Here is a 10361-nt window from a genome sequence, read left to right on the forward strand (position 1 = left end):
GCCACAGATTTCTCGATCAAGGGTTTTTGAGGTATAAGGACCGGGTATGCGTGCCGGATGATCAAGGGATTAAGATGAGAATTTTAGAAGAAGCGCACAATACCCCATACTCAGTTCACCCAGGGTAGACCAAGATGACTCACGACATTAAGGCAATTTATTGGTGGACAGGAATGAAGAAGGATATAGCGGAATTTGTGTCTAAATGTTTTATATGCCAGCAAGTGAAAGCAGAACATCAGCGGCCTGCAGGCTTATTGCAACCACTTAGCATTCCATAAGGGAAATGGGACGATATAGCCATGGATTTCGTGACGGGTTTGCCACGAACAAGTAAGCAGCATAATTCGGCTTGGGTAGTAATAGATAGACTAACCAAGTCAGCTCATTTCCTGCCTATCAAGACTTCATATACAGCAGATCAATACACAGACATTTATGTTCAAGATATAGTACGACTACATAGAATCCCTAAGACAATAGTATCTGATAGAGGATCAGTGTTTACATCGAGATTTTGGGGAAGCTTACAGCAAGCCATGGGTACTAAGTTAAATCTAAGTACAGCATTTCATCCTCAAACAGATGTTGATCCCAAAAGAGGGTGTTTTAATATTTAAACTCGCAAGTGCACGAATCGTTTCGGAATATAATGTTCATGTAAGTACGAGGTCAAACCCATGGGAGTTGACTAACATCAAAAGAAACTATTTCAAACAAAGCAATAATATTCTAACCTAGTTCCAAATATTTGATGAGATTTTGTTTTAGAAAAATAAAAGACAAGTAATAAAAAGATTTAAGATTAAATAGAAAAATGGTTTTCAAATGAGATATGTAAAATAAGATTATTAAGATATTAGAATCCACAAAATGCAAGTTCAATAGTATTTATAAGTATATTGATTCCCAAGTTTTGATATAGTTGAAATAAATCACACTATATATTTTTTTCAAAATATATTTTCTATTCAAGCACAAGTTACTCTTTCAAAAATGTAGGATTTTTCTTCACTTATATAAGATATAATTTCTAAGCATTAGTTGTGTTACAACCTAATGAAACTACAAAAAATCAAAGAGATTATGTTTAGGCAAAATATGATACTTATGCTCTAAGAATTAGATGTGAACAATTTAATGAAAAACATTTAATCAAAGAATATCATATTTTTGTATAATGAAGAACTAAGTGTAATATGCTTTAATGATGGACCCAAAACGGGTATGTTTAAAATTATACTCGCAAGCGCACGAATCGTATTTATAGAATAGTTTTCGTGTAAGCACGAGGTCGAACCCAAAGGAGTTGTCTAAAATCAAAAAGAAAACTATTTTAAATCAAAAGTAATAAATTCTAACCTAGTTCCAAAGATTGATGAGTTTTAATATCATGAACATAAAATAAAAGATTGAAAAATAAAGCTATTTAAGAGAATGAAAATAAACCAATAATGATTTGACAATAAGTGTTAAAAGAAAAGATTATTAAGATAATAGAATCCACAAAATGTAAGTTTAATAATATTTATTAGTATATTGATTCCCAAGTTTTAGTGATAGTTAAAATAATTTAAACTATCATTTTCCAAAAATATTTATAATTTTAAGCACAAATTTCTTATAAAAAGATAGGATTTTTCTTCACTTTTCAAAGTTATAACTTCAAAGCATTTAGTGTAAATCAATCTAATGAAATAACAAATAAATCAATGACATTATTTATAAGGCAAAACCTAAATTTTTGTTCTAAGCATGGATGTGTACAATTTAATGACACATCTTACACAAAGAATATTATGTTTATGCACTAATGAAGAACAAAGTGTAAATAAGTTCTAACAATCTAAAATACAAGATATTTAAGATGAAAGAAATATATGAAGAAGAAAAATCCAAAGACTTTGTTGCATTACAAGGGAAATCAACATACAACATAAATATTACCTAGTTACAAGTTGCTTCATCATGATCTTAATAATCTTATGAAAAAGATTAGAAGCACATAACTAGAGTAGAAATTACAAAATAAATGACATACATACTTGCAAAATGCTCTTGAAAAACCCAAATGGAAGAGAGAATGGTAAAGAGAAAATGGGAGAAAAAAGATGGTAACCAAAACATTAAGCACCCTAAAATGGTCTTCAAAACCCTTATTTATAGCCAAAATGAGATTATTAAAATAATCAATTTAAATTAAGTAAATTGATTAAATTAATAATAATATGGTAAATAGGGGTAAATTGTAGGAGTGATGATGATTTTGGGGTAAAAAGTGTATAGAAAATGGGTAAAAAGTGGCATTTTGAGCCTATGGGACAATTGGTACACTTAGGCATTTTTAGGCTCAAAAATGACAAAATGCAACATTAGGCTGCTGGTGGCAGGCGGCTGGCATGCGTGGGCTGGGCCGAGAAGCTGGCAGCTGAGGAAATGGCCAGGCGGGTCGGGCCTGGTGCAGAGGCAGAAGAGAAAGCCCACGTTTGGGCTGAGTGGAGAGCTGGCCCAAACTGAATTGAAGTGCTCGGCTGGGGATGTAACGTGGTGAGGATTGCAGCTGCTTGGGACTTGGTGGCATCAGGTGTGATGCTGAATTTATGTGGACAAGTGGCGGCAGGAGAGGAAGCTTGCTGGAGGCATTGGAATTGATTGTTGGAGGAGCTGAAGATGGCTGGGAGGGACACGGGCCAGGGGGCAGCGGGCAGCGGGCTGGGCCTGGGCCATGGCTGGGCTGAGCCATTTTCTTTGCTTTCTTTTTAAAAATGCCACTTCTATCATTTATTTCCTTTAAAAAAAATGCAAATTAATTTCTATAAAATAGTATAAATTAACTTCAAATAAATATTTTCAACATACAAATACATCTCATTAATTTAAAGAAAATATTAATTTAAACTTAATTTGTTTTGACACTTAAGTTGAATAAATATGCATTTATTTTTACCACTAAACACACAACAATAATTCAAATAATTAAATTACAACAATTTACAACAAAATAATTATAAAAATACACAAAAGTATATAAAATCAAAATAAGCCCAATAAATTCAAAATTACTTTAAAATTTAATAAATCAATTAAAAACTCAAGAATTAAGCAACAATTAGCACATAAAAAGTGGTAAAATAACTCTATTTTGTAGAGTTATCATTTAGCAATCAACACTAGATGGAAAATGCATATCTTTGATAGAAAAATCCATAAACAATGTTGTACAAATGGGAAATCAACATACAACAAAAAATACTATCTAGTTACATTTTGCTTCATCATCATCTTAATAACCTTTGAAAAAGATTAGAAGCTCATAACTAGATTGAAATAAAAATTACAAAATAACACACTTGACATGCTCTTCAAAAGATGAAAATGGTAGAGAAAATAGTGAAAAGAAGAGAGAAAAATATGAAATGTGGAAGATGTTGAAAAGATGAAGAAGAAGAGCTCCCCAAATGGTCTTACAAGACTATTTATAGGCAAAATATGGAGATTAAATTAATCAAATTAAAATAAATAAATTGATTAATTTAATTGTGTTGGGAAGTGGTAGGATAAATAGAGTAAATGTAAGAGTATTGGAAAGATGAAATGTTTGGTTGGGTAAAATATTAGTGAAAAGCTATGGTAAAAAAATGAATTAGAAATGTTTATTTAGGTAAGAAAAATAGGGAAGAGTAAATTGATATTTGAGTGAAAAATATTGGGAATGAAAAACATGATTTTTGGCATTTTGGTGGCTATTTGGCAGTTGGTTTAGGCATGTGGGCCGAATGGGCTATGAGGCAAATTGGGCTTGCTGGCTGCTTTGTATTGCTATTGGGCCTTGGTGGAAGAGGCTGGCCCACGGCTAGCACTTGGAGCAATAGCTGAATGTTGGGCCTTGGATGCTTTGGGAAGTGATGAAGCTGCATGGTCACGGCTGGGAGAGCTTCAAGTGTGATGTTGCTGAAGGAAGCTGATTGACTAAAGATGAGGAAGTGGCATTGGGCCTGAGGTGGAGGAAGGCAGCACTTGGGCCTTTGAAAAATAACATAATCTCCTTGTCTTTCTCACAAAATTATCACTTTTCTCTTCTTTATTTTCAAGCATAAAAATTTCCCTACAAAATAAATATAAAATAAATCATAATAAAATATTTTCAATTATAAAATAAATCAAATTAATTCTTTGAAAATATTAATTATAACTTAATTTATATTTAACATTTAAGCTCAACATTACATCTTTTTACTCCTAACTTAACAATATTAATTTTAAATAATTTAAACTATAATATTTTACAATAATATAACTATAAAAATACACAAAAATCTATAAAATCAAAATAAACCTAATAAATTCAAAATTACTTAAAATACTTAATAAATCAATTAAGAACTCAAGAACTAAGCAACAATTAACACATAAAAAGTGGTAAAATAACTCTATTTTGTAGAGTTATCACACCCCCAAACTTAAAGTTTTGCTAGTCCTCAAGCAAAAGAAAAATAAAAAACACATTTTTTTTTATTTGGTGATATCAAAAATGTCCTCAAAGATTGCACATTGAAAATCATTTAAAAAAATATGAATCAAAATTAATCTTATGTAATTAATTCCATAGTCAATTTTGCTTTGAAAATATATTTTAAATTAGAAGTCCAGAACTATTTATCAAGTTATTATGTGAATTTTGAAAAAATTGTTGTAATAAACTATTTATTTTCACATATTATGATGAATAATTATTTTTCAAAATTTCATCATTTTTTTTTAAGCAAAATTGACCCAAGAATTAAACACAAAGCTTAATAAAGATTCATATATTTTTTTTAAACTAAAATCAAACTCAATCAAGGGTATTATCATAGGAAAAACGGATATCACCAAAAGGGGTTTTTTTTTTATTTTTTTTTTTTAATAGTTTTTTATAGAAAATAAAGTATAAAAGTACAAAACTATCTATATATATATATATTACTAGAAAGATAACATTTTTTTTGTTTTTTTTTATATAATTAATATATAAAATAGATACTCTACCATCCAATTGTTTTTGTTTTTTTTTTTAAAGAAATTCTACCATTTTCAAACATATGAAAGAAGTAACAATATAAACCCACTACCCCCAAACTTAATTTATGCATTGTCCTCAATGTATCAAAATACAAATATAAATTGAAGCGTGGAAGAGTTTAGAGTTTAGAATGGTCATACCTCATCATGGAGCATTGTCAAGAGTGCAACAAAAAGGAAACAAAAAAAAATCAAAACAAGAATTTAACCTAAAACATAAATAAAACACGCATTTACCAATAATTGATGAGAGCGATCAAGGACCATGGTAAATAGGATCCTCAAGAAGGATTTCATCCACTTTAGCAGTTTTCAATTCTAAAAATGGTGTCAACTTTTGTCCATTCACTTTGAATACATTACCATTATTAGAATTTTCAATTTCAATGGCTCCATGTGGAAAAACAGTGCGAACAATGTATGGACCCACCCACCTAGAGCGTAACTTCCCCGGGAAGAGATGCAAACGAGAATTGTATAAAAGGACTTTTTGACCGGGAGAGAAATCTTTTCGCAAAATGTTTTTGTCATGGTAAATCTTCATTCGATCCTTATATTTTTTGGAATAGTCATATGCATCATGCCTAAGCTCTTCTAACTCATTTAATTGAAGCTTTCTTCTCTCACCCGCTTTGTCTAGGGAAAAATTCAATTGCTTAATTGCCCAATAGGCTCTATGTTCTAGCTCAACGGGTAAGTGACATGCCTTTCCATACACAAGTCTATAGGGAGACATTCCAATGGGTGTTTTGTATGCAGTTCGATATGCCCATAATGCATCAATGAGTCTTAAGGACCAATCTTTCCTAGTTGGATTGACAGTTTTCTCTAAGATGTGCTTAATTTCCCTATTTGATATTTCAACTTGACCACTAGTTTGTGGGTGATAAGGTGTAGTGACTCTATGTGTAATACCATATTGTTTCATTAAATGCTCAAAAGATCTATTACAAAAGTGTGTACTGTTATCACTAATGATAGCACGTGGTGAGCCAAAATGGGAGAAAATATTTTCTTTCAAAAACTTAAGCACAACTTTATGATCATTTGTGTGGCATGCAACAGCTTCAACCCATTTAGACACATAATCAACACCAACAAGAATGTACAAGTTACCAAAAGAGTTAGGAAATGGACCCATAAAATCAATGCCCCAAACATCAAATATTTCAACAATAAGGATAGGATTCAAAGGCATCATGTTTCTTCTAGTTACACTTCCTAACATTTGACAACGTTCGCAAGATTTGCAATAAACATAAGTGTCATGAAAAATAGTAGGCCAATAAAATCCACATTGTAAAATTTTCAAAGCAGTTTTCTTACCACTAAAATGTCCGCCACATGCATGATCATGACAAAAAAATATGATTTTAGTTTGATCACAATTTGGAATGCATCTCCTTATTATTTGATCAGGGCAATATTTAAACAAATAAGGGTCATCCCACATGAAATTTTTCACTTCATAATAAAATTTAGATTTATCATGCTTAGACCAATGAGAAGGAATTTCACCAGTGACCAAATAATTCACAATGTCAGCATACCAAGGCAAAGAAGATATATGCATGAGTTGTTTATCAGGAAAAGTTTCAATTATAGTGGTGGATTCATTATTAGTCTCAACAACAATTCTAGACAAATGATCAGCGACAACATTTTCAGAACCTTTTTTATCTCGTATCTCTAAATCAAATTCTTGTAAAAGCAATATCCAACGAATTAAGAGAGATTTAGCATCTTTTTTCAACAAGAGATATTTCAATGCAGCATGATCAGAATAGACAATTATTTTAGATCCTAACAAATAAGACCTAAATTTCTCCAATGCAAACACAATAGCAAGCAATTCTTTTTCAGTTGTAGAATAATTTAATTGAGCATCGTTCAAAGTTTTGCTAGCATAGTTGATTACATAAGGTAACTTGTTAATTCTTTGTCCTAGAACAGTACCGATAGCATAATCAGAAGCATCACACATTATTTCAAAAGGAATATTCCAATCAGGAGGGCGAATAATAGGTGCACTATTCAAAAGGGATTTCAATCTTTCAAAGGCAACATGACAATCATTATCAAAGACAAAAGCATTTTCTTTTCCTAGCAAATGACATAATGGGCGTGAAATTTTGCTAAAGTCTTTTATGAATCTTCTATAAAAACCGGCATAGCCTAAGAATGATCTAATTTCTTTTACTGTTTTAGGTGGAGAAAGTTTTGAAATAAGGTCAACTTTTGCTTTATCAACTTCTATTCCCTCAGATGAGATTACATGACCTAAAACAATTCCTTTTTTAACCATAAAATGACATTTTCCCCAATTAAGAACTAAATTATTTTCTTTGCAACGAATTAAAACAAGAGAAAGATGGTGCAAACAGTCATCAAAAGAATTTCCAAACACAGAAAAATCATCCATAAATACTTCAAGATTTCTTTCAACCATATCAGAAAATATTGCAATCATACATCTTTGAAAAGTTGCAGGAGCATTACAAAGACCGAAAGGCATGCGACAATATGCAAAGGTTCCAAAAGGGCAAGTGAAGGTAGTCTTTTCTTGATCTTCAGGGGCAATGGGGATTTGGTTATATCCCGAATAGCCATCAAGAAAACAATAATATGCATGGCCAGCTAAACGTTCAAGCATTTGATCAATAAAGGGTAAAGGAAAGTGGTCTTTTCTAGTAACATTATTTAGCTTCCTATAGTCTATACACACTCTCCACCCCATTTGTACTCGAGTAGGGATTAATTCATTTTTCTCATTTTCGACAACTGTGATCCCAGACTTTTTAGGCACTACTTGAACTGGACTAACCCATTGACTATCAGAAATAGGGTAAATGATACCTACATCTAATAGTTTAAGTACTTCTTCCCTAACGACCTCTTTCATTTTTGGATTTAACCTTCTTTGACATTCCCGGGAGGTTTTAGCATTTTCTTCTAGATGGATTCTATGCATGCATATGGATGGGCTAATTCCCTTGATGTCTCCAATGGTCCAACCTATGGCTTCCTTATGTTTTCTAAGGACATCTAACAATTTATCTTCTTGTTCTTTATCTAAAGCAGATGCTATGATAACAGGCAAGGTTTCAGACTCTCCTAGAAAAGCATATTTTAAATTTTCTGGCAAAGGTTTAAGGTCTAACTTTGGAGACTCGGAAATTGATTGAACATGATCTAAGGGTGAAAAGGGTTCAACTTTGGTTTCATTCAAGGGTGTAGACTCTAACAAGGAATTCACATCATCATTAAAATCATCAATATGCAAGTTCATACCAAAGTATTTTTCACAAAAATCAAATAAGTCATTTCCATCATCTTCACACATACTCCCTATCATGTTAACTTCATGCACTTCCTCACACTCAACAGATTTAGCAACATTAAAAACATTTAATTCAACAGCCATATTTCCAAAAGATAATTTCAATACACCATTACGACAGTTGATAATTGCATTAGATGTAGCTAAAAATGGTCTACCTAGAATGATGGGTATTTGAGCATGAGCATTTTCAACAGGTTGAGTGTCAAGAACAATAAAGTCCACAGGAAAATAGAATTTATCCACTTTAATTAAAACATCTTCTACAATACCTCTAGGGATTTTCACTGAACGATCGGCTAATTGAAGTGTTATAGAAGTTGGTTTTAATTCTCCTAGACCTAGTTGCTTATACACAGAATAAGGCAGTAAATTCACACTAGCTCCTAAATCAAGTAAGGCTTTGTTAATAAAATGATCGCCAATGATGCATGAAATTGTTGGACAACCGGGATCTTTATACTTGACAAGGCTTTTATATTGAATTATGGAGCTAACTTGTTCAGTTAAAAACGCCTTTTTTGGAACATTTGTGTTTCTTTTAACAGTGCAAAGGTCTTTTAAGAATTTAGAATAGGCAGTAATTTGTTTAATGGCATCTAAGAAATGAATGTTTATGCTTACTTGTTTGAAAACTTCTAAGATGTCACTATATTGGTTGCCTTTCTTGAGTGGAATTAATCTTTGTGGAAAAGGAGCTTTTGGGATGGAAGGAAGGATTTGAGCATCATCTTTTGAAAGGTCATTTGTGTTGGAACTTTGAGGTTGGCTTTGGTCTTTTTCAACTTGAGGTATGTAATCGGGTTTGACAATTTGTTTTCCGGACCTAAGAGTTGAGATAGACTTAGCTTCTTCTTTATGACTAGGAGTTCCTATTTCATATTGGCCTTTAGGATTTGGGATGGGTTGGCTAGGAAATCTTCCTTTTTCTCTCTCGGTTACAGCACTAGCAAGTTGACCCAATTGTGTCTCGAGTTTGGCAATGGATTGAGACTGATTTTGTAAGATTTGTTGGGTGGATTGCATGAATTGTTGTAAGGTGTCTTCTAAGGAAGGTTTTCTTTGTGGAGGGTAAGGTTGACTTGGTTGGGCATGATTTGGATTTGGCATGTGGAATTGGTTTCCTTGATTCATTTGTGGTTGGTTTTGTCTCAATGAAAAATTAGGATGGTTTCTCCAATTTGGATTGTATGTGTTGGAAAATGGGCTATTAGAAGAAGGTTTTTCCATATGAATGTAAAGCATTAGCCTCTTCAGAAAATGTTTCAATAAAAGAAGGACATGATTGAGCATTATGACATGAACTAGCACATAAAGAACATACATCTTTTTTAGGTTGCACATGAGAATTCATAGATTGACTTATTACTAAGGCGTCTACTTTTCTTGCTAATTTTTCAAATGATGTTCTTAAATCACTTTCTTCTTTTATTTCATATTTTCCTTCTCTTTTCGGTGAAGGGTTGGCTCTAGACCTAGGCTCAGAATAATTCCATTGTTGTGAATTAACAGACAATTCTTCAAGAGCGTCCCAAGCCTCTTGCCCTTGCAATTTTAAAAATTTTCCGGTATGCATAGATTGAATCATTTGTCGGTTTGAAGGGGTTAAACCATCATAAAAATATTTGACAAGTCTCCATTTTTCAAAACCATGGTGGGGACATTTTAATAATAAATCTTTAAATCTTTCCCAACATTCATAAAATTCTTCGTTATCTTTTTGATAAAATTCAGAGATTTCTCTTCTTAAACTATCAGTTTTGGACATGGGGAAAAATTTAGCAAGGAATTTATTAAAAATTTGATCCCAAGTAGTGATGGTTCCAGTTGGAAGTGAGTTTAACCAAGCTTTGGCTCTATCTTTTAAAGAAAAAGGAAACAACCTAAGTTTAACCGACTCATCTGAAAAATTTTGAAAATGAAAGGTTGAGCAAATTTCTAAAAAGTCTTTTACATGCAT

General features: G+C 32.1%; 1 non-coding gene across 1 annotated transcript; it reads left to right on the forward strand.

Moving 5' to 3' along the window:
- The first annotated feature begins 10047 nt into the window (after positions 1 to 10047).
- LOC133781057 (small nucleolar RNA R71) lies at positions 10048 to 10154 on the forward strand. The gene has a single exon (XR_009869853.1). It is a non-coding gene; the product is annotated as a small nucleolar RNA R71 (small nucleolar RNA).
- The last annotated feature ends 207 nt before the right edge of the window (positions 10155 to 10361 follow it).

The sequence above is a fragment of the Humulus lupulus genome, chromosome 5 (assembly GCF_963169125.1).
Source record: "Humulus lupulus chromosome 5, drHumLupu1.1, whole genome shotgun sequence".
NCBI lineage: Eukaryota > Viridiplantae > Streptophyta > Magnoliopsida > Rosales > Cannabaceae > Humulus > Humulus lupulus.